Source organism: Crocuta crocuta, unplaced genomic scaffold (genome assembly GCF_008692635.1).
Source record: "Crocuta crocuta isolate KB4526 unplaced genomic scaffold, BGI_CrCroc_1.0 scaffold177, whole genome shotgun sequence".
Classification (NCBI taxonomy): domain Eukaryota; kingdom Metazoa; phylum Chordata; class Mammalia; order Carnivora; family Hyaenidae; genus Crocuta; species Crocuta crocuta.
The window spans coordinates 3,078,022-3,102,707 of record NW_027531880.1 but is presented as its reverse complement, the minus strand read 5'-3'; the positions used below and the strand labels follow the sequence as shown (position 1 = coordinate 3,102,707).

At 40.4% G+C, this 24,686-nt stretch overlaps 1 protein-coding gene across 2 annotated transcripts in view; it reads right to left on the bottom strand.

The window, feature by feature from the left end:
- Window positions 1-24,686, bottom strand: part of SLC20A2 (solute carrier family 20 member 2) — a 100,870-nt gene that overhangs the window by 53,000 nt on the left and 23,184 nt on the right. Inside the window, exon 1 of one of the 2 annotated variants that reach the window (XM_077773066.1) lies at window positions 17,889-18,071. The exons of the other annotated variant lie outside the window; for it this stretch is intronic. The gene's annotated coding sequence lies outside the window, so the exon portion shown is untranslated. Of the gene's footprint in view, window positions 1-17,888; window positions 18,072-24,686 lie in introns of those variants that run through there. 2 annotated transcript variants of the gene reach the window in all.

Sequence of the window (24,686 nt, the reverse complement as noted above, 5' to 3'; positions counted from 1 at the left end):
AATAAAATAAAATGGGAAAAAAAAAGAACTACAGATACAGAGTTCCACAGAAAGGGACTCAGACACAACTCTTTCGAGGCCAGAGATGTAAGAGAAAGGCCTGCTGTGAGGAGAGACTAGTGAACTCTCTTCCAACTAGGCATGTGTTACTTCCACAGAAAAAGAAAAGCAGGGCGTTCCTGTGGAGACAAGTGTTCGACCTCACTTCTCTAGGATCCAAAAGGTGGAAACCCACTCATACGCATTCAGGTTTAGGGCAGATATAAACAGCTGGGCTGAAAATCACTCCTACAGAGGCCCACAGACTGAAGATAGTTTAAGTCTGCATTTGTGGACACTTCATACAGCAAAAGCTTCAAGGAGGTCAATTAAGTTAGAGTAGAAGCAAACCATAAAGAAAAGTGTCACCTTGCTCTGCTACTCCAATACCAAGTCTAAAATCAGTTCTGAAAAGTTCTCTCTCATAAGTACAGTTGGAAATGATTTAAACAGTTCTGACTAAGGAGCATTTATTTTTCATCTGGGAAATGGTGCTTATAAATGCGTCAGGCTGGGTCAGACCCGTGGCGGTGCCAGTACTCTGTCTTGAAGAAGGAAAGGATAGGTGTCTTTATGACATTAACCTTGCAAGCTCAAGAAAATAAGCAAATGATGTGACATGTGAACAAATACTGATGTACAAAGATGTCATTTATTATGATCACGAAAAAAAAAAGGAAACCATGTAATTGTCCCCAGACAGGGGCGAAGGCTGAGGAAATACTGCTGACTTATAGAGATGAAATATAATACAGTCCCTAACATGGTGTAACTTGAGAATTTTTTGTGGCGTCAGAACACAGTCCACTCTGGGAAAAATCAGCATAAAATGGTGTGTGACATATGATTTCAAGTATGCGTGAGCACACACACCAGCAATGAGGCTTTAAAGAATAGGGTTGAGGTTCAGCACTCTCTAGGTGCTCTTGACTTTTTTTTTATATTATCCAAAAATTCCTGCAATGAGCAACTACTACTTCTTAGCATCAGAAAAACCCTTTGAAACACTACAAAGGAAAGTACATTTTCTTGAAAGGTTAGGAATGTGCCACCAAAATATGCTTCATTTTCGCTAATAAACAAAATGAATTTGCCATCAATCTTCCTTCAAGTTTATGACCTACGCTTTGGATATAAATACAACTTGTATATTTTTTTAACTTTTTCACTTTCAAGAACAGTCCTTTGTCCTGGCATCCAAGTGCTGTGTGAAAAGGTCGCTGCATGGTTTGGAGTCGTCTATCATATTCCCATCTACAGGATTCTCAAGGGCGTCCTCAGTCACACCTGGCCCTTCTTTAGAATTCTTCCTTCATCTTTCGAACTTTTCTCTTGACGGCTGGCCAGCAGAACTGAACTTCACCCAGAGAATAAGAAAATATCCCGAGAGTGCCAAGTGCGCTGCAAGCTTTTTTACTGGAACAGTATCTAGGTTAATCCTCATAAGGAACAACCTAAGATTAGTCTCTTATTCCTCTTTTGGTTCACGGCATTATAGAATCAGAGAACATTGGGGTCTGAAAAGACCCGAAAAGTCATCTGGTCCAATTTTGGTCATTTTGAAGATGTGACTGTCCTAAGTGAAAGCAGAACGGAGATGGTGGTTCCCTAAAAGCGTTACCTACTTCCTTACTCCGTGGAGGTATTCAAATGAAAGCAATGTAAAGACACCTAGAAAGTGATGCTCCTGACTGGCACTCATCAGGCCTTCTTAGTGATACTAGCTCCCATGTGGGGAACTGAGATTCCCTGGGGTCGTGGCTGGCACTGGGGATGAGGAGGCAGGGAAAACGGGGAAGGAGGAAGGGGTGAAAAAGAGAACGGGCTACAAGGAGTGCGGCAGAGCCATGATCGTTGCAAATTTTCAAGATCAGATGATATCTTCAAGTCCCGTCCAACTCAATTATTCTCTATCAACCAGAGGCCACAGGACTAGGAAGACGCAGTACAGTCTGCAGCTATGAACCACAGGATTGTGCTGTGGGGAGGTGGGGTTGGAAATTCCTGACCCTTTCTTGAACAATGCCATCAACGGCCCTCATGAATTTCTGGAACATGCACAAACTTATTTTCGTCCTCGATATAAAGTTTCCACTGGAGACCCTGTGGGCTCAGCCCCTCCGGACCCTGTTTCTTCTGCAGGCCTCATTTCTACTGTATCCACTCTCCCTCCTGCATTCTTGTCATTCTGACATTTAAGTTTCTTTTTGGCTCATAAAGCATGTGTATTATTTAGATGTTTTCCAACAGCCTTTTACTTTGTAGGAAAGTATTGTATGAATCTATTAAGTAAATATATTTTTATAAGTATAAAGAGAAATAAAGAGTGACGATAATGAAAAGGAGATAAAGTTAAAGGAGTTACTACAGGGGTGCCTGGATGGCTCAGATGGTAAAGCAACTGACTGTTGATTTTGCCTCAGATCACAATATCACAGGTTCCTGGGTTTGAGACCTGCTTCGGGCTCTGTACAGACAGTGTGGAGCCTGCATGGGATTCTCTCTCCCTCTCTCTCTTCCTCTCCCTGCCTCAAAATTAAACAAACAAATAAGTAATTTATGATGATTTGGCCTGAAAGAGTAGACATAGAAGGCCCTATACATGTCCTATGTGAAAAAGTTTTTAAAAACTGAAAGACTGGTGCCTGGGTGGCTCAGTCGGTTAAGCATCCAACTTTGGCTCAGGTCATGATCTCCCGGTTCGTGGGTTCGAGCCCCGCATCGGGCTCTGTGCTGACAGCTAGCTCAGAGCCTGGAGCCTGCTTTGGATTCTGTATCTCCTTCTCTCTCTGACCCTCCCTTGCTCATGCTGTCTCTCTCTCAGAAATAAATAAAAAACATTGAAAAAAATTAAAAAACAGAACAAAACAAAAAAAACCCTGAAACACTACTCTAGGAGATGCAAGTGCCATTTTCTTGGAGATGTTCCAATGGAATTTGAATGACTGTAGGGGCAGTTATTTTAAGAAAGTTTTAATTTGTTGTTTCTATTTTATTTTTTATTCTGTTTTTAAAGATTTTGTTTTTAAATTGTTTTTTAATGTTGATTTTTGAGAAAGAGAGTGTGAGCAGGGGAGGGGCAGAGAGAGAGGGAGAGACAGAATTAGAAACAGGTTCCAGGCTCTGAGCTGTCAGCACAGAGCCAAATGCGGGGCTCAAACCCATGAACCACAAGATCATGACCTGAGCCAAAGTCAGATGCTCAACTGACTGAGCCAAACAGGAGCCTCCGTTTTTAAGTAATACCTACACCCAACGTGGGGCTTGAACCCATACCTCTGAGTTCAAGAGTCACATGCTCTACCGACTGAGCCAGCAGAGCACCTCAGTTGTTTCTATCTTGAATTTATAATTTGATGATTCCACGAAAAAGTTACTATAATGAAATACATGTTGGCCACTCTTTATTGAATTTGGAGATATGGCAAACAGTCTTTCATTGTAGTAAGACTGCACTTGGAGAGGAAGAAAAAATTTCTAACTAAATGGCTTATCGCACACTGCAGTGCGCTCCCATTAGAAATGTGGAATTAGGGGCACCTGGATGGCTCAGTCGGTTAAGTATCTGACTTCGGCTCAGTCCATGATCTCATGGTTCATGAGTTCAAGCCCTGCATCAGGTGAACTCGTGCCCCACTTGAGGTGAGCACGAATCCTCCATCGGGTGAGCAGGAACACGGCTCAGGGCTCTGTACTCTCTCTCTCTCTGCCCCTTGCTCACTGACATGCTCTCTCTCTCTCAAAAATAATCAATTTGAAAAAAGTCCATGAAATTAACTTGCATAGAGGTTTGTTTTGTTTTTTTTTTTTTTGTTCTTGTTTTAAGGATTATGACCCCCTGGCTGGAGTGTTGTAAGTACAATACCGCTTGAAAGCAAGGGACAAGGACAGCTGGGCTTTATACATTTATTCCTGTTCTACGATGGAAATGGCTTCGAAACATTTTTTCCCTCTCTGAGTACACTATAGACAGATTCCCCTCAGGTACTCCACATAATTTTTTCTCCACTCATACCCAAAAGTAGCTTTCCAAAATAAATCACTTAACATCACTTCTATCAAATGGCAAGCCTGGGCACACCCTTCCAGGGTCTGCCTGGCTCAGCTCCAGGAGCTGTATTAGGGAAATACTTTCCCTCCAGCCATAGTTTAAAATGGAACTATGTATATAAATACATTTCTTAGTTCCTACATACTTATTTGCTAATTTTGTTCTGATTATAGTAGACGCTCAATAGAAATATGAATGGTACTTATAAAAACATTGATTCCCAATGCTACTACATATTCTTTCTATTAATAGAACATTAACATAAATAGAAGAGTGGATAGATGGAGATTATCTGAACTATTTTCCATGCTCAATTTACAGCTCCATAGCTTTTATTTTCATTCCAGAGGTTCTTAAGCAATAGTTCTTAGGCAGCAGAAAAAGCAAGAGGGAACAAATAATTATTAAATTGATTCAGTCAGACTTTTCCTCTTTGCAATGCAGGAAAGTCAGTTCCAGCCTCTGAAGTGCTTTATCAGAAGTCTACAAACTTAATTCAATTCCACCCAAATTCATGGTGTAAACAGTCTAAACAAGGCAGTAAGTCTAAAACATTGTTTATCTGGGAAGGAAGTCAGGTGAAAATTTAGCAGTTCTCTCTCTCACTGAGACAACTGAAATCTTTTTACTAAATTAAGAAACCACAAGCACTTGCTTGCTATCACCCTCAAAGAATGATGAAAATAGTAGTTTAAAGATATTAGCGAGAGAAGACAGTTTATAAGATTTCTTTGAATATTATTTCTGAGTGTGCTCCCGACACTTAATTCCTTAGTGGATGACTGAGATAAACTTTCTTGGGCAAGTCACCGGCTCCCTTTGGCTCAGTTTTTCCTTTAGAAAACTTGAAGCTAGGGAGGATGCCTTGACGCGAACATAGAGATTATTACGGTAACTAGAAAGCAACTAGATATAAGCTGCTCTTTAGTGATGTTTGACATCAGTTACAAGAACAGAGAAATATACAATTACAGTCTTTTATCATTACCTACCTAATTGCCTTTACTGGTGTGTGTGTGTGTGTGTGTGTGTGTACATGTGTGTCTTCATATTACTGTCTATTCCTTGAAGCCTAAGGAACCTCTTTTAGTATTTCTCGTAAGGCAGATCTGCTAGCAGTGGATTCTATTTTCAGTTACTTGGGAATGTTTTTATTTTGCCTTCACTTCTGAAAGACAGTTTTGCAGGGCAGAGGATTCTTTCAGCACTTTAATGTGCCTTCTTACTGCCTTCTGGCTCCCACTATTTCTCATAAGAAAGCAGGTGTTAATCTTAGTAAGGTTCCCTTAAAATTGAGTTTCTTTTCTTGCTGCTTTCCACATCATCTTTTTGTCTTTCAAAATTTTGACTACATGCCTGGGTGTGGATCTCTTTATGCTTTTCCAAATTAGAGTTTGTTAAGCATCTTGAATGTGTAGGTTAGTGTCTTTCATCCAATTGGAAGGCTGTAAATCATGAATTCTTTGAATATTTTCCTGCCCCTTTCTCTCTTCTACTTCTGATACTTCAATTGGTACACTTAATAGCGACATATATTCTTCTGAGATTCTGTTCATTTGTTTTCATTCATTCTTTCTGTTCTCCAGACTGCATTATCTCCACGGCTCTCTCTTCAATTTGCAGATTCTTCTGACAAATCAGCTATTGATCCCTCTAGTGAGCTTTTCATTTTGTTATGCCTTTCAATTCCAGAATTTCCATGTTTAAAAAATTTTTTTTAATTGTGGTAAAACATAAAACTTACCATTTAACTACTTTTAAGTGTTCAGTGGCATTAAAAGCATTTGCATTGTTATGCAAACATCACCACTATCCATCTACAAAACTCTTCATCTTACAAAACTGAAACTCTGCACCTATTAAAGAATAATTTCCCATGCCCTCTCACCTCAATCCCTGGCAACCACTATTCTACTTTCTGTCTCTATGAGTTTGACTACTTTAAATACAACCATTTAAGTGAGATCATTCAGTGTGTTTCTGTGACTGCCTTCCTTCACTCGGCATAATGTCTTCAAAGTTCATCCATGCTGTAGCATGTTTAGAATTTCTTTCCTTTTTAAGGCTGAATAGGGGTGCCTGGGTGGCTCAGTTGGTTAAGCATCCGACTTCGGCTCAGGTCATGATCTCAAGGTTTGTGGGTTCGAGCCCCGCATCAGGCTCTGTGCTGACAGCTAACTCAGAGCCTGGAGCCTGCTTCAGATTCTGTATCTCCCCCTCTCTCTGACCTTCTCTGGCTTACGCTGCCTCTCTCTCTCTCTCAGAAATAAAAACATTTAAAAAAATTTTTTAAAGAGGCTGAATAATATTCCATTGTATGTATAAACCACATTTTTCTTTTTTTTTTTTAAATCATACACCAATGGACATTTCGGTTACTTCCACTTTTTGGCTACTATGAATAATGCTATCAAAAAAAGTGTACAAATTTCTCTCCAAGTCTCGGTTTTCAATTATTTATTTATTTATTTATTTATTTAATTTATTTCTGAGAGAGAGAGGGGTACCATGAGTAGGGGAGGGTCAGAGAGAAAAGGAGACACAGAATCAGAAGCAGGCTCCAAGCTAGCTGTCAGCACAGAGCCTGATGCAGGGCTCGAACCCATGAACCATGAGATCATGACCTGAGCTGAAATAGGACGCTTAACCAACTGAGCCACCCAGGCGCCCCACTGTTTTCAATTCTTTTGGGTGTATATCCAGAAGTGGAATTGCCAGGTCAGGTGGTAATTCTGTTTCTGATTTTTTGAGAAACTACCATACTGTTCTACACAGTAGCCGCACCATTTTATATTCCTACCAACAAGGTACAAACGTGCCAATTTCTCCACATCCTCACTAATGCTTGTTATCTTCTGTTTTGTTTTGTTGTTTAGTAGTAGCCATTCAAATTGGTGTGAGGTGATATCTCACGGTGGTTTTGATTTGCGTTTCGATAATGATTAGTGATGTTGAGCATCTTCATTGGCTTGTTGGCTATTTGTAGATCTTCTTTAGAGAACTGTCTATTCAAGTCCTCTGCCCAGTTTTTAATTGCTTTTTGTTTGTTTTTTGCTGTTGAACTGTAGGAATTCTTTTCATATTCTGGATACTAGCCCCTTATTATATGATTTATAAATATTTTCTCCCATTCCAAAGGTTGCCTTTTCACTCTATTATGGCCTTTGTTGTGCGGAAGCTTTTAATTTTGATGTAGTCCAATTTATCTATTTTTACTTTTGTTGTTTGTACTTCTGGTATCATATCTGCATTTTCTATCTCTTTAAAAATGTCACTATTTGATGATTCACTGCCAACATACCTTCCCTTAATTCTTAAAAAAAAAAATGGTTTCTTTTAGGGGCACCTGGGTGGCTCAGTTGGTTAAGCATCCAACTTCGGTTCAGGTCACAATCTCGCAGTTCAGGGGTTCGTGCCCCGCAGCTGACAGCTCAGAGCCTGGAGCTTGCTTCGGATTCTGTGTCTCCCTCTCCCTCTGCCCCTTCCCCACTCATGCTCTCTCTCTCCCAAAAATAAATAAACATTAAAAATTTTTAGGGGCACCTGGGTGGCTCAGTAAGTTGGGTTCAACTTCGGATCAGGCCGTGGGTTTGAGCTCCGCATTGGGCTCTGTGCTGATAGCTCAGAGCCTGGAGCCTGCTTCAGATTCTGTGTTCTCCCTCTCTCTCTGCCCTTCCCCTGCTTGCTCTCTGTCTCTGTCTCTCAAAATAAAATAAAGACATAAAAAAATTTTTTTTAATTTTTAATGGTTTCTTTTAATCTTTGAATATATTTATAATAGCTTCTTTGAAATCTTTGCTTTGTTCAATATATGGGCCCCTTCAAACACAGTCTCTATTGTCTACTTTACTTCTGTGTATGTGTCAGAATTTCTAATTTCTTAATGTCCCACAATTTTTTATTGAAAACTAGACATATTATAAATATGTTACATATCTATAATTGTACATATTATAGCAACTCTGGGTACTGATGTTCCTAGACCTCAGCTTTTGTTGCTGATATTCGTTTGATTATTTATTTGGCTGATCTAATTCTGTGAAGTCTGCTTTCCACATAGAGTATGGCTGTTGATGTCCCTGCTCAGATTTTCCCCCTTGTTTTTATATTTTAGTTTGGTTTCTTAGGAATCACTCATAAGCCACTTAACTAGTCGCAAGTTGTGCTTAAGCCCCCTTAACTATGGCTTTTCACCTTTACCATGGCTGTGTGTGGAACTTAGAGACTACTTTCATGGTTCAGGGAGTAAGAGATGGAGGGAAGGTCTAAATACAAAGGGGAAGCACAAGGGCAACCTCTGGGGAGTTTCATTATTATTTATCATGTCTGTGCTGGTGGTCACAAAATCCCCAGCCTGTGTAAAACCTCACAGAACTACAGTGTCACCAGATTCTTAATTGCACAGTAAAATGAATTTTACTACATATAATTTTTGTTGAAACGGCCATGATTTGCTTTTTAAAAAAGTACTTCAGGGATGCGGGGGTGGCTCAGTTGGTTACACATCTGACTCCGGACTTCAGCTCAGGTCATGATCTCATGGTTCATGAGATTAAGCCCCACATTGGGCTCTGTGCTGACAGCACGGAACCTGCTTGAGATTCTCTCTCCCTCCCTCTGCCCCTCCTGTGTGCATATGCACTCTCTCAAAATAAATAAATAAACGAACAAAAGAAAAAAACTTCTCTGTGTTGTTCTCACATAGTTCGATCCAATCCGATCATCTGAGTTCTTAGAAGTTTACTGCTTAATATTTAATAGGGAGACAGAAAACAAAATCTTTCTCATTATACTCTTACCAACTGAGGGTCACTTCCTCTCAGAATGCAATAAAAATAAAAATTAAATTAAAAAAAAGTATCATTGTAATATGTAATAGTATGACAATGTCAAGGTTTTATACCTGATCAGAAGAAGTTTTTTTTCTGGATTAAGCTTTCAAGTCATTTTTCTTCAAATAAAAATTGTGGATTATTTCATTGTTACTGACAAGTCTCACAGAGCCTGAAGACACTTATGATTTAAAGATCAAGGAAAAACCAAACAAATGTGAACAGAAGTAGAGATGGTAAAAATCAGGCCTGACAGCAAAAGGTACTTGGCTGGACCCCGCCCCAGGTCCTCAGGGATACTGAGCTCTACACAGCAGGCTGAGGCAGAAAGTGACAGAACCTCCCACTATTCTCTCCTCCTACACCGGCCACCACTTCGATTTCAAGTCAATTCTAAAGCAATCACTTTCTTTCTAAAACCTTCATAATAATACATACGCTCTCAACCACCTCACTATGCTAAGCACATTCATATCCCCTTATTTTCACTTTTAGTCTGTAAAAAAGGCAAAAAACAAAATCAAGAAACAAATGAACGAATATTTAAAAAAAAAAAAGGAAGAAAATAAACTCCATCCACATCTTTAAGCTGAGCTCCATTTTCCTCTTGCTCTTACAAAACCACCCTTTCTTTCCCCTTGACAGCAACCATACTGGGGTGTTTTTGTTTTTGTTTTTTGTTTTTTGTTTTTTCTGCCTTTTCTAATTTAGTCTATAGTCTCAGAATATAGTCTAGACATATTTTTATCTGCTCTATCACTTTTAAAAAGATGTTCTCTTCTTCTTTTAAGCCACTCAACTTGTAAAGAATTCTATTAATCAAACTATAGCCACCTAGTTTACTCCATCTTGATATGGCGTGTGGCACTTCACAATTTTTTAATGAAAATATTTTTAAAGTTTATTTATTTTGAGAGAGAGAGAGAAAGAGAGAGCATGAGCAAGTGTAAGCGGGAGGGGGGGGGCGGCAGTGGGGGCAGAGAGAGAGAGAATCCCAAGCAGGCTCCATGCTGTCAGCGCAGAGCCCAACACAGGGCCCGAGTTCAGAAACCATGAGATCATGACCTGAGCTGAAATCAAGAGTCGGACGCTTAACCAACTGAGTCACCCAGGTGCCGCTTGGCACGTGGCATTTCATAGATCTGTGCTGGTGTTGTGTGCAGGAGGGCTGTGACTCAGATGAGTTGAAATCGCTTGCTGATGTGGCTGTCACAAATCTCACTGGAACAGTACTCTATACATTGCATATCTGACTCTTTGGGTTAAATAGTTCACTGACATCTCTTTCTCCCATCCCCGACCCAGAAAAAAATGATAAACCCAAGTGAGATATGTCTTTACTTCCCCGAAGAGGCAACAGTGCAGAGAGGAATTACATAATTATTCCTATCTTATAACTGCAGGAGAAAGAGACAAAATAATAAAGAAAGGTGAAAGGGGCTGAACAGAAGAGCACTCCTTATAAGGATCAAAAACAGTAAGAAGGAAACTTGAAAAACCAGCTTTCTTAGTTACAGGCATTCCAGGAAACACTCTTCTATGAGTAACAAAGGTTCTCAAAAAAGGCTAGGCCAAAACATGGTAGTACATACATGCTACCAGATTCCTTCTGGTTTTAAGGAACCTTGGTTTTAAATTAAGTTTAAGGTATCAGTCCTGTCGACAGTGGATTCAATTCAGTCTCAGTCTAAATCTCTGTCCCCAAGTAAACCTGGTGACAGATTCTACTCATTTAGGCCCTGACTCAGGAACACGCTTCAAAGAGAGACCCTTTAAATAACCATCAAAAGTACTTACTCTCACACGTCACCACACAAAACGGGTTGAAAGGGAGGCCTACTGTTTTTGCTCACGATTTTCTTACATCAACTGCCACCAGTACCAAATAGTTACCCGAAATAACCTTCTGATTAAGGCCACAAGAACATCCTAGCAGCATTTGGCAGAAAGAATCGAGAGGGCCAGTACTCTCTTAAAGTGCTATCACTTTTAATAAACACTGGTGAGACACACTTTGATACTACAAAGATAAGTGCTCTGGTAATACTAGTAGGTGACTTGTTCTTTCCATCATCCCTCATAACTGTCACTCAAAATATTATCTGAGGTCTACAACATATGGTTCCATCATTTGCTACTTTATATCGAAGACCAAGAATGTTGGTCCCTTACAAAATTTAAATGAGTAATCCTAACACATAGTATTATTTCAATGACTTCAAAGTGCTGGGTTCCCCAGCTCCCTTCCTTCATATAATACTGAACGAACCTGAGATCCTACTCAATTTGAGGTCACATTAGAGTACACTGAACATCCATAGCCATAAGTTGTGAGAGTGAGCCCCTGCTGAATACCTGTTACCCTGCAGAATTGACAAAACTAACCTTTATCAATAACGGCCGCGTATCACTTTGTGTGGGCCTCTTCCCGAGAACCAAGATCTCAAGTCTCTGCCTTAAGAGTAAGTCAAAATTTCCCCTTGTAAAAATGATACATGATCATAAAAAAAAAAAAACTGGTAAATACACAAGAAAGTAAAGCAAGAAAAGTGCTCCTCGCTCACCACTGAAAAATAACCAGTTTTGTGTACATTTTGGTGTACTAGTTGTATCCATCGGAGAATGCGTTACTTACGTAAGCCACTGGGAGGCCAATGCCAAATTAAATAAAATATAAAAGTCAAAATCAAAATGAATTATAATAGCCGTTTTGAAAAGAAAGTTTTTCATTATTACATAATGCATGCTCAGTAAGAAAAAAACAAAAACACAAAAGCTATAGGCAGCCAAAGAGAAGAGGGAAAACTTCATGCATCAGCTAACCTCCTTGAGAGAACTATTGCTTACATTGGATGCAAAACATTCTTTTTTCATGTACATATAAGTGCCTTCCTTTTTTTTTTTTTTTTCCAACTTTTGAGAAAGAGAGACAGAGACAGAGACAGAGAGGACCCCAAGCAGGCTCCATGCTCAGTAAGGAGCCTGATGTGGGACTTGATCCTACGACCTGGGATCATGACTTGAGCCAGAAGCAAGAGTTGAACGCTCATCCGACTGAGCCACCCACGTGCCCCTGTGCTTTACTTTTAAAAAAGAAAATGAAGCCATTAAGCTTTTTAGAAAAATGTCTTCCATGTAGAAAAAGGTTATACATATATATTTTGTAACCTGCAAGTTTCACTCATAATAGATGGAATACCATCACTTTAAATGGCTACAGAGAGTTGCATTATATGGCAACACCATATATGATCTAACAAGCACCTTATTAGGTTGTTTCTGGGGATGTTTCTTTGAAACATTAGGTCAGTAATTCTTCAGTCGTCTATAATAAGCACAGGGGTTCTTTCTCCTCCTTTCTCTTCAAGTTTAATTTTTTTGACGGAACAACAATAATAGTTTAGCCCAAACCACATACCCATTCTCGTTTTTAATCAAATATACGTGGACTACATATAAGACTGATTTTAGAAACAAAATTATTTTTGCCAAGGTGAAATAGCAAAAAGAATGACTATTTAGCCAATTCTCTTTGTAGAGAAATGAAATAGCCTTTTGCCTGCTATCAATAAGAACCAAATGGACCAATCGTTTGAATTTTCTCTTGGATTTATAGTTGAGAGCTCACCGGTTTTAGAGAAAATGTTTTATATTCAGACTAACTCAGGATGTTAAAAATCAGCTGTCTCCGCCCTCTGCATTGGTGAGATATAGCTACCTTACCAGCGTGCAACTAGCACATTCGGTGGGCTTCATGTACTCTGTAAACAGACACAAGTGTAGAAATAGCAGTGCCTGCAGCTTCATGTCTGAGAGCTCAGTTTTTTCAAATACAGCCTGGTCTGAAGATTGTGCAACACTGGTATACACACTTGCCACCTTTACCCTCTCTGTCTCCCATTACACAGCAAAATGAAGTTTGAGCCAGATGCCCTCGCTTGTCACTTCTCACTTCAAGGATCTTTTAATACTGTGCAAATGTGTAATTAACGATAGCCATAAAAGCCAAGGATTCTACCTATCCCATTTTTAAAGGCTAAACTATTAGAGCCATGGTACCCTGGCCAAGATAGAGCATGTCTTCTCTGGAGACAGCAGTGTGCCACTTGTGCGACAATTTTTCAACAGCTCTGGCAAAACATGTCCTCAGAAAACCCTTTCTTCCTTATGATCACAAAAAGCTTTTACTGTACTAAATGCTATACAAAGTATAACAAATAGACACACTCTCGGTAGTTTGTTTCCAACCCAAGAAAATTCCATCAGGCAAAAGCACAAAGAGGTGTGGTAGGGAGCGGGGAGTAGAGGAACTCCTAGGAGGAGTAACTATTTTGATTGGGAAGGGTAAGAACCACCACCTTCTTAACTCTATAGATAATTCATTACACCAGAGAGGGCAGAGCACCTGTGGCCTTGACCATTTCAACTGAGTAATTAATCACGTAATTTCATTACGTGCCTGGCATGTGTACCATTGTTTGTTGCAGAAATAAAAACGTCAAGATGAAATAGGTCACTCTCCTTCACCTCTAGCAGAGAGCCTCCAAGCTGACAACATCCCATGCTTGCATTCTCCTTAGGTCCTTGCTCTGCCCCCTACCTCTAGTGTGTCACATGGAATTCCCCAAGGCGGGGATGGGGAAGGGCATTCCTGGTTATACAACAGCACACCAACCAAATTCTCCTGTGGACGTGACAGAGTTGGGAAAATGAGGTAGAGTCAAACTTCCCCTACCGCCACCTGTCTTCTGACGTGGGCTTCATGAAGAAAGCGACCAATCTAGCCAGCAGTCTGTGACACAAAATGATCAATCACCAGCTAACATCAAGGGGCTCCTTGTTCTGACGTCTGCCCCAATTCCCCTTCTGGTGGCTGCGAAAAAGTCACATGGGGAGGAGGGAGTCCACTGAGTAACACTATGACACAATCTGGTAACACATTACTATCACATCTTCTCATTTGATTCTCATTCGAAATGGGCACTGTCTTAACTACTGAGTTCAGAAAAGTAATTGCAAAATGTTCCTGGTTGATTATTAATCTCCTCTAAGTGACAGAGGAAATCCAGAGCAAAGTCAGGGCTAGAAGGGACTCTGAGAGGTCACTTACCTCCAGACTTTAGAGAGAATATTGAAAACATCACAAATACAAATCCATTTTTAGATAACTTCCCAAAAAAGGTTTACATTTTCCAGGGGTCAAATTCCCCATTTTATAAAACCCTTCTTTATATCTCATCTACTAGTCCACCAACCTCAGTGTGCGTCAGAATCACTTACGGGGCTTGTCAAAATGCAGACTGCTGGGCCCTATCTCACAGGTTCTGAATCAACAGATCCTGGGTGAGGCCTAAGAAGGTGCATTTCTCCCAAGTTCCCAAGTGGTGCTGAAGCAAAAGGTGCCAGGACTGCGATGTGAGGGACCACGGTTCTAACCTAACCTTTGCTGGACGGAACCCTTATATTCTCCATGGAAATAGAAACTACTTGGTCATCAGTCCTTGGTTCTAAGACATATACTTACTCACATAACAATTCAAGAGTGCCCTGGGCATTCTTTTTCCTCTCCAGGCTAAATAATAGAAGTTCCCTAACATCGTATTATAGATATCATTTTTCAACCCTTTAATCATTTTGTGAGGTTCTTTGTTGAGCCCTTTCCAAGTCTCTTTTAGTTGCGGAGCCATGAACGAGACCCAGAACCTTAGTCAGAGACTGGCTGAGGTTGCGTATGAAGGGAAAAATGACTCACAGATTCATACAGTATATTCCTATTTATTAATCTCCAATACCCAAAGCTTGCATTTATTAGCTCCCTTCTGATTCATGTTCTTCTGACTCCCTTATGAGCTGAAGTAATGCTTAGGTGACCTTCGTAATGCCTTTCTTCTGAGAAGCTCAAAGCAGTTCTCTAACTCAACAGTTGACTCAACATCCTAAACCAGTGCAGGGTTTTAAGGAGCCAGACCTAGTGTGTATCAGTTCAGGAGGAGAGAGAAAATCTGGAATGCTAGGTCAGATTTCTACCCAAATCTCATTAAATTGGGAAAGATGCTTCTTAACATTTACTGGACTTTATAAGACACCAGGGAAACTAGGGAACCTCCTCCCTCTGTGGGGAACTGTAACAGGGAGCTGGCGCTGGGGATGTGGTTGCGGGGCTCAGTCGCCTCCATCTCCATCACTTCCCCAGCTGCTGGAAGAGAAAGGGAAGGAGCACCCCCAGGCGCCCAGCAGTTTGCCCTGCCTGGCAAAAGCCCAGATGAACTGAAAACCATCCTGTGAGCTGACCCCAACCCTCCCCACTCCATTTTGTTTTCCTTTTCTTCCCTTTCACATTATTTTTTTCTGCCAGTTTACTTAGTGTGTTATGTCGGGGGCCCAGTCTCTTGTCTATTGCCTAATTCAGCACGTGGGTTGTTTGCGAGGAGGAACTATGCGGTCTTTGTGCATTGTATGTGCTCTGGGGTGCTTAATACATGCTAAATAACAACAGCAGTCCCAGTATTTCTAGGAGAAATCAGAATTCCCGCAGAGGGTCCAATCTCATTACCATCTACTTGTGTACTAGACAGGCAGAGCTCAAGGCGGTCCTGTGTGCATTGCTCCTTTCATTTCAGATAAAGCCGGTGAAATTCAATATAACAAAGCCTATTCCTAAAAATTTCCTTTTGAAAGAGAACAATCTAGAGGTGTGATCACCACACACTGGCATCCAGCTCCAAGCCAAAAAACAACGTGTCAGATAATGTAAGTTCCCATATAACCACACAGACAAGTTATCTATTACATAAGCCCTCGTGTGGAAGAAGGGAGCCCCCCCAAAAGAATCTTCATTGCTTCCCTGAAAAGTCCCTCAAAGCTTCGGAGCAGCAGGTTAATTCTCTAGGAATAAAGAACGAGTAAAATAAACCTAGTGCAGTCAGGAACTCTGTCAGAGCCTCTGGGTCTATAACTATTTTAAGAGGCAGAGGGCTAGGGAGGAGAGGGCAGGCTGCCAGGGAAAGCGGCTTACACAAGACTGGAGGGCGGATATGCACAGAGTGAACCGCAGGGAGGGCAACTGTGATGGAAGCTACAGGTGTGCACAGCACAGGCGTGGAAGCAGGGGCTGCTGGGCTCTTTCCACAGGCCCCAAAGCTGCCCTGCTGCTCAGCATCTGGATCCCCCTTTGTGACGATGAGCTGAGCTCACTGTGATCTGTCAAGCCCAAGGTCATAACCAGTCAACAGAGACTCTACTGACGAGGGAGCCATGACCGGTATCACTTCATAGGGCACACCAGATAGGAAGGAGTGAAGGGAACCAGTGTCCCAGCAAACAGAAGGCACTCCCACGCTGCCGCTTACATCATTAAAATCATCTCCCCTTTCATTCACTTGTATCACTCTCTCACAGCACATAAATCATTAAAACCAACACTCTCAAAGTGTTTATGAGCATTTTAGCAACTCCTCCTAGAAGAACACAAGCTTCCTCTAGTAAAAATGCCTATGGAAACTTCTGTTAAATTTTAAAAATGGATACATTTTCAACAGCTTTTCTTTTTCACGGGACTGAACTACAACTGAGGGAATGAGTAATAGCTTGAAAACGATCTAGTATCCAACTACAGTGTACCTTTAAAAGCACTCCACTGACATTCTGAAGGCACCTTGTTAACAATCAAAAGTAAGAATAAAAATAAGACTTTCTCGTAATGGAAGTATGTATTAGGGAGCAAATACTGTAACAAAGTCCCTTTTACTGTTGAAGATGATATTATAGACTTTTCTATAATTCTACAATGAATCTGGACTGCAAATTTCTCTTCTGCTCAACAAAAAACTTAGGTTTTAACAGGAATTTCTTTCTAAAAATAGCTCAAGAACGCAGCTCTGTCTTCCCTTCTTACATTCTTCTCCTACTAAATGTACCACTGAAACACTTCCTTTCATTGTTGACACCTTAGGTCATTCGGATTTAAAATCGGACAATACATAATAACAAAGAAGTGTTTGAATAAAGCTTTCAAAATGGGAAAATGGCATTTGAGGGAAAGGTCCCTCCTTGCTCACACTGATGACAACCTGGTGAGCAGCTACCACCCCACCTCCTAGAACTGCTTCACTAAAGTCAATATTCCTAGAAGGGACAGAATTTATTTGTTAGTTGGTTAAAAAAGTGTCCTCCCTGATTCTCTGTTATAAGCATGTTATCTGGCATGAAGTCAGTGTACTCTGAATTAAAACGCACCTCAAACTAAGCGAGGCGATGCAGACTTAATTCAACATACTCGATATTAAAATCTTTAGTCTTCTTCAGTCTTAATTTAAGTTGGCAATGACTTGGTTAAATTAAGAGCAGTTAAGATTAAAGAATTTCATGACTTGGGTTAATTTTGGTAATTAACTCAATCTTCCAGAGGATGCTTTCAATTACTTTGTAAAGCCTTCATCCTATATTTTTTTAAGTGCTTCTCTTTAGGGGTATATGGGCCTATTTTAAAACACAAATTTTTTCTTAAAAAAATAAAAACTGTCCATCTATACATTTTACAAAATTACATATGACACTCCCATTATTTCTGCATATAATCTTGAAACTCACAGTAAGTGCAACAGGAATCCACTTTTAACTTTTTTTTTCCCGAGAGTTAGGTTACCATAGAAATAAAGCTCAATGAGACAACCATTCCATTAATCAAATATTTTAACAGATAAAATAAGGAATAATCTACAGACTGCTTCTGCAAAGATAAAAACAGTAAGAATCAAACACTTTCTCTTGGGAAAACCGAACGAGGCAAGGTTTCTAGCAGTAGGATACACGGCAAAGAAAAACCTTTGCCACCATTCTTAGAATCCCCTGAAGCAGCCACCCCAAAGTTTCCAGTTTTCCCAATAAAAATTACTATGATAGCAACGTTAGGAAGATTTAAGGAGAGAAGAACAGAGAGAAATCTTAAAAACCCAGCCACTACTTACAAGCACTTTCAAAGGAAATCTGAGCCGCAATTCTTCCGAAGACTGTTCTCCCGACCATGGACAGAATCTGAAGTCTAAAATAGATATCCTATCACCTTAGGCTGAGAAGTCACATTTCAGCTTACTAACTTCTACTTGGGTAAACAGTTTTACAACTCCTAGAACAAACCCCGGCTAAAATTAACCGCACCGGCGCAGCAGGCAGGAACTCGCTGATTTGCATCATGTGTGCTGGGATTTATTCACTAGGACAACATCGGTGTCCTCTTAATGGGAAATTTGGCCAAGGGGCGTGCTCTGCTGAACAATACATAGCATCATGATTATGCTAATTACTGAATCCAGTCCAATAATACTAACTTCTTTTAAGTTGTTTTCGCAAGTACTGACAAAGAGAAAGAGTAAGCTCTTTTTCACAACAGGCGCTCACTTGATTTTTAAGCACATTCAAATCAAACAAAACTTTGGCAACAAGGTGGCAGTGCTGTATACTCCTCACAAGGAAAAGCAAAGTAAAAGGACGTTCTGTCAGATTCTTTAAACAGTGGGATTAGACGCGGTGCTATGTGAAATTAAACTGGCATCAAATATACAAACTAGTAGGTTTAACAACAAGTACCCTCCAACGAAAGCTTTTTTCTTGATACATAATGAACCAACGTCATTTACTTGCTTTCTAGCTTTGTCTTCTGCCCTTCCAAGGAGTCACTATGAGGACACAGGTTCACTAATACATTACATGTGAGAACAAACATCTCAAATATTTGCAAAAGGCATCATCCTTGGCAAGGAGCATTCTGAAGTGCATTTAACTGTGTGGCTAGTTGGAACTGGTAAACTGTCCTCTATAGATAGATGTATGACAGACCATCTATAAATCACGCTGAAACTCAAGTTAACAGCTAAAGACCCCAAGCACACACCTGATATTCAAAAGAAAATGGGAAGTCACATAGAATTTCTTTTAAAATATATATACTTCCAAATAAATATACTTCCAAGTATGTATGTGTATACATACACACACACACACACACACCTCCTTTATAAGTACAACTTATATCAAAGCCACAAAACTGCTTAACATCTACTCAAGACGGTTTAGATTAGTTTTTAGACATTTGAGTTCTGACGACATACTCTGGTCTTGTTGGATACTTTATGAAAGATGTCAAAACACATTACAGACCTCAATCAAATCTTCGAACACCTCAGGGAGANAAGTCGAAAGTCGGACGCTTAACCGACTAAGCCACCCAGGCGCCCCTCCCCCCACCCTTTTTAAACAGATGAGTAAAACAGGGAAATTCAACGACTTGTCTAAGGCTTCACTCTGAATCAACACTGGATCATTCCATCGCCCTCCTAACCCCTCTATGACATGACTTCTATAGTAACCTTTTAGCTATAATCCTATAGATCTTTTTGAAGCTGTTTGTTTTTCTGATTTTGAACTGTTAGTTTAAGAACGTAAGAGGTTTATTCTACTCAACTTCCAAATTCCAGGTCTGGGCTACAGGGGTCACCCCTTGACTCTCCGTTGCAGGTAGGTATACTGTTACCTGGATCTTTAAGACAGGACTGTCCACCTATGGCACAAACACCCACAGTGGTAAAGAGATTGGTTCCCATGGGCATGAGCTGGTAACCAGCGGCACAAACCCCCTCCAGGTTGTTTGCAAAAACTGCCCCCTGCCCATCGGCAAGTACGACCTGCTCTACCCCACAAGATGGTAGCTAGACATGCACTGACCACTACCCCAACCCAAAGACACAGGAGGTAGGCATTTCCCACTCCGTGCCAAAAAGAAAGACGTCGGCACTAATCAAAGATGACCAGCCTCTAGTCAATATAATAAACTCTTAGCAATCCACAGCAAACTCATTCTGGAATTCTTAATGCCAAAAGAGGATGTTGTGAGGCTATTTTGGACACAATTATCCTTATCCTGTTATGTCAGTGTTTGGATGAAGAGTTTCTAAGCTAAAACATTTCTTCCCTAAACCAGAAAAAAAGAGCAAACACACCAACTTTATCTGGGCACTGAATTTTGCATTGCAGAAGAACAGTATGATGAATCCTACAGCCATTATACGGAAGGCAGGGAACACTGAGTTTCCAGTTCCTCATGTGTCAAATATGCTGAGTATGACTCCCCTGTTTCTTTCAACAGTGGCCACACCTGTTGCAAAATGGAAGAACCAAAACATTCCAAAGAAAACAGTGTATCCTCCAATTTACATTAGTCACTCTGCTGCTTCCTTTTCATTAGAGAAAATAATTTAAGAGTCAACTGTAGTTTTGTTCCAGGCATACTTATGACAGTAGAGAAAAGCTTATGTGCACCATCAAAAGCAAAGTAAATTCTCCCCATTTGTTCTCAGGAATTTCTGGTGGTGCAGGAGGAAGGCCAGGCAGCAGCATGTGAGTGGTAGATGGTGATCTATGGCATATTTAGCGTAACAGATCCATGCAATTGAAACAAAAACAAAACCAACTTTTTTTATGGACTCACATTAATGAATTAAACTGGATATCGACCAGAGTAGATACATACATAATGAGTAGCAACATACATAATTTAAAATTTTCTCATAGTAAGGTTAAAAAAAACTAACTTGAATAATATATTTGATTTAACTCAATATATCCAAGATACTATCATTTCACCATGTAACAAATATAAAAATGACTAATGAGTTGGTGGGAGAAATGGAAGCTAAGGAAAGCTGAAGATCAGACACAGCCTGAACAGGGAGGAAAAATGATCTAGGAAGGAGAAAGGACCAAAGGAAGAATAAATAGCCCAAAAGGAGGGAGAAGAAAAGAAGGAAAGAATTTCCCCCCAGGCATGGAATTCAGTTATAAAATCATGTACCAGATACTGGAATGCTCCTGTTCGAGGCTAGGTGCTGCTGATACAGAGAGGGCAGACCAGTGCTCTCTGCCCAAGAAGCTCATATTGTGGTGAGAAGCACAGACCCACCCAGGCAAATGACGTTCTGGTAAGCACGAAGACAGTTATGTGCTCTGTGCTCTGGGAGCACACCTGGGGCAGAGTGGGGAAGAGGTGCAGTTTATTTTTTAAATGAAGGTATTTTTTTAAATTATTTATTTTTAAACGGTGGGGGGGGGAAAGGGAANCTGAGCTGTCAGCACAGAGCCCCATGCAGGGCTTGAACCCATGAACTGTGAATTCACGACCTGAGCCAAAGTTGAATGCTTAACCGACTGAGCCACCCAGGCGCCCCTTCTGAAATATTTAAAAATTACATCTGGACCCAGGAGTAAAATTTCCATTCTGAGCTTTTATCGTCTTCAAATTAAACCTGGTTATTTGGTCCAACTAGTGAGGGTGGTAGGGTAGGGAAAGAGTAGAAAGGGAAAAGAGAAACTATGTATCTCCATGGTTCCCGGTTTTTCAGAGGATGACATAAAATACTCAAAGGCTTCATGCTGGATAAATACACGAACGACCCGCTAGGTAAGCAGCTCTTCTTTGGATGCAGCTGTGGAGTCCGAAAGACCTGGGTTCAAAATGTAGTCCCCCACCCACCCGCTCTACAACTTCAGGGAACTCGGCTAACCTCTGTTAGCTTCCTCACCTGTAAAACAGGGGTCACAATGCCAACATCAAGGGCCGGGGTTAAAACTCCCCGAGATGCCATATAGCACCAGCACACAGGAGCTCTCAATAAACAGCTGTAGCCAGCATGATCACACCCCTTGTACCATCAGTGTAGTCTTTGCTGAAGATCAATTTGGTATATTTACTGAGTGAGGGAGGATGAAAGGCTCCCCAACTTTTATAGCTCAAAGCTTCAAAAAAATAAAGAGTTGAAAGGGGCTTCAAATGATTGTTAAGTATTTCAGGGGAACCTAGGGTCTATAAACTCTCTCTCTGAAAACTGTGTAGCTTTGACAGCCTGATTTTTCTCTATTTGATCGCCTCATGCTGCTAGCCTCAGCATGAATCAGAATGTAGGGACACTGCCTAAGTACATACGAACTGCCTAGCTTGGCAGACTGTTGCAGTAACGACCCCGTTTGCTCCCGCTTCCCTGTACCCATACCCTGGGGTAAGCCCTTTCCATACTCACTCTGGTTTGGCCAGCAAGACAAGAGCAAACTTGAAAAGTACTGACCCGGCAGGGGCTCACCCGCTCTTGCTGCACTTTGGACACCAAGAACAGCTCATGAGGAAGCCCCGGCCAGCCCACCGATGATGAGAAGACCGTTATGGAGCAAAGATGTGCCACATGTTGCCGAGGCTCCCGCACCAGCCGGCAGGATGACTCTCGACTTGTGTACGAGGCTATCCCAGACCGTGTGGCCACAACAGGGCTGCCAGCCACCTGCAGAGACCAGCCAGGTGAGCCCAACCCAAAAGAACCACTTCAGGGACCTATGTTATTGTGAGGCATCATACGTGTTTGTTTTTCTAAGTCACTAGTATTAGGTGATTTGCTACACAGCAAAATCTCACTAATAGACACATCTTCAAAAAATCTAGAACATTCCATCCCTGTATCTCCAAACGAAACTTTTAAAGACAAACTGATGTCTGTTATTCTGAAAATTCACAATCCTGCTTGCTATATTTACTTTATCATATCAACTATTATGTTAATCAAACTAAAATGAAACAATGATATGGTCTGATTATAAAACTGCTACAGTGTAAGTCCTCCATTTAGTCCACCCTATAATCTGAAACAAATACACGTGGCCTTTAACGCTATGACTGCACATATATGCTAAAGAGATAGTTCTCTCATCCTAGGCTTCAGAGGGATTATATGGGCATAGGTCCCAGCTATTCAATCTGTCTTAGTACTTCAGGAATGGATTAGAGTACCAATTTACCCACACATGAACAGAAAACTCTAACTCCAAAAGTGTAAACCATTTCCTCTTCAGCATTCAATTTTTTTTTTTTTTTAGCTGATGGTGGAGAGAGAGAGATAGCAAACTCTTAAAGACAGTTCTTTTTAAAACTCTGCTAAGTAGTTAATTCAGCATGACTTTACAACACAATTTATATCAGTACTGTGAACGTAAAGGCAGTACTATTATGTTATCATTTGAATACTTATTTTAACATAGTTGATTTGTTAAAGTATCTTAGAATAACACTGGGAAATTTTTACCCTTCACATACATGCCTTAAAGGTCATCCATTTAACAAACATTTGTTGGGGCATCTGGGTGGCTCAGTTGGTTAATCGTCAACTTTGGCTCAGGTCATGTTCCCACGGTTCCTGGGTTTGAGCCCCACATCGGGCTCTGTGCTGACAGCTCAGAGCCTGAAGCCTGCTTCAGATTCTGTGACTCCCTCTCTCTCTGCTTCCCCACCCCACCCCACTCATTCTCATTCTCATTCTCATTCTCTCTCTCTCCCTCCCTGTCTCTCTCACACACAAATAAATAAACTTAAAAAAATTGTTAAACACTTGGTTGCTGTCATCATGAAACTCCCAAGCATCTGTAAGGTTTGTATGAATGGCAGGATGTTCATGATTATAGCAGAAAATAGTGTGAAGGAAAGTTCTGCCTTCAATAAGCTTATAATCTGGTATGAGACATCTCAGTAAATATAAACTTTCTACCATATAAGAGAGTAATCAGTAAGTATCTCAAAGGGTAAAATTTCATTCCATTAGGAATCTAAGAAAAGAAGAGGCTTCTTATTGGGTCAATCAGGAAAAGGCATCTTGGAAAAAGTGACATTTGAAGAGAGCCTTGCATGCTGGTGAGCTTTCAAAACCAAAAGGAATGGAAAGAACATTATATGGAAGCAATGACGTAAACAAAGATAGAAAAAAAAGGAAAGCTATAATTTATGTCTGGGGAATGGAATGGATTCAGAATCCATCCCTATCTGCCTGGGTTCAAATCCTAGCTTCATCATCAGTAGTTGTTGACCTTGGGCAATTATTTTCACTAAGCCTAGTTGAATCATCTTAAAAATGGAGACAGGAATCTACATACTTCATAGAGCAATTATGAAGATTAAATGAGTTTATATTTGTAAAGCATGTAGAAAAGTGCCTGGTGCTTAATATATAAACATTTCATTAAATAAGTTCACACATTTATGCATTCACAGCAAGGTATGAAGACAAATGTACACAAATATAGATATATAGATCCAGCTATATCAATAAGGACAGTACCTGGTAGGTAGTAGGTGCTAAATACACTTGTAATTTTTTTCCCTTTGTCTGGAGTTCATAGAGAGTCAGCCATCTGTTCAGGTGTCCCAACATTAGCCTCCATTCAGCTAAAAGCGCAGGGACCATCCCTCCTCTACTCTGAAACTGAAAATTTCCTCCTTTCTCTTGGGGCAACACTTCTGCAACTGCTGATGTAAGATGCTCTGCCTGAAACTACGACACAGACACAGCCTGGCTGCCAGAGTCAAACCAACAAGAACTAATATCTTATGTAATAAACACACCTTCAATGAAAAAATAAGCACGGGCTTATTACTAAGTACAAACTGAACTTCTATAATTTATTAGTCTTCAAAAGCTAACCTAAAATAACAAACAAATGTACTATAACTTGAGATTTTAGGATAAACAACATTAGATTTAAAGCCATAGTATTTCAAAAGGTAGGTTAACAAAATCTTACCAATTCTATTCTAATTTGGCTTCAAGGTAGTCATATATCCACACTGAAAATACTTTTAAATGCAGTCTTATTACTTGCATCTATTAATAAAATGTTAAACTGAGTTCTCTCCATTTTTAAGGCAAAAGTACTAAAGATAGTTAAACATACTAAACTAA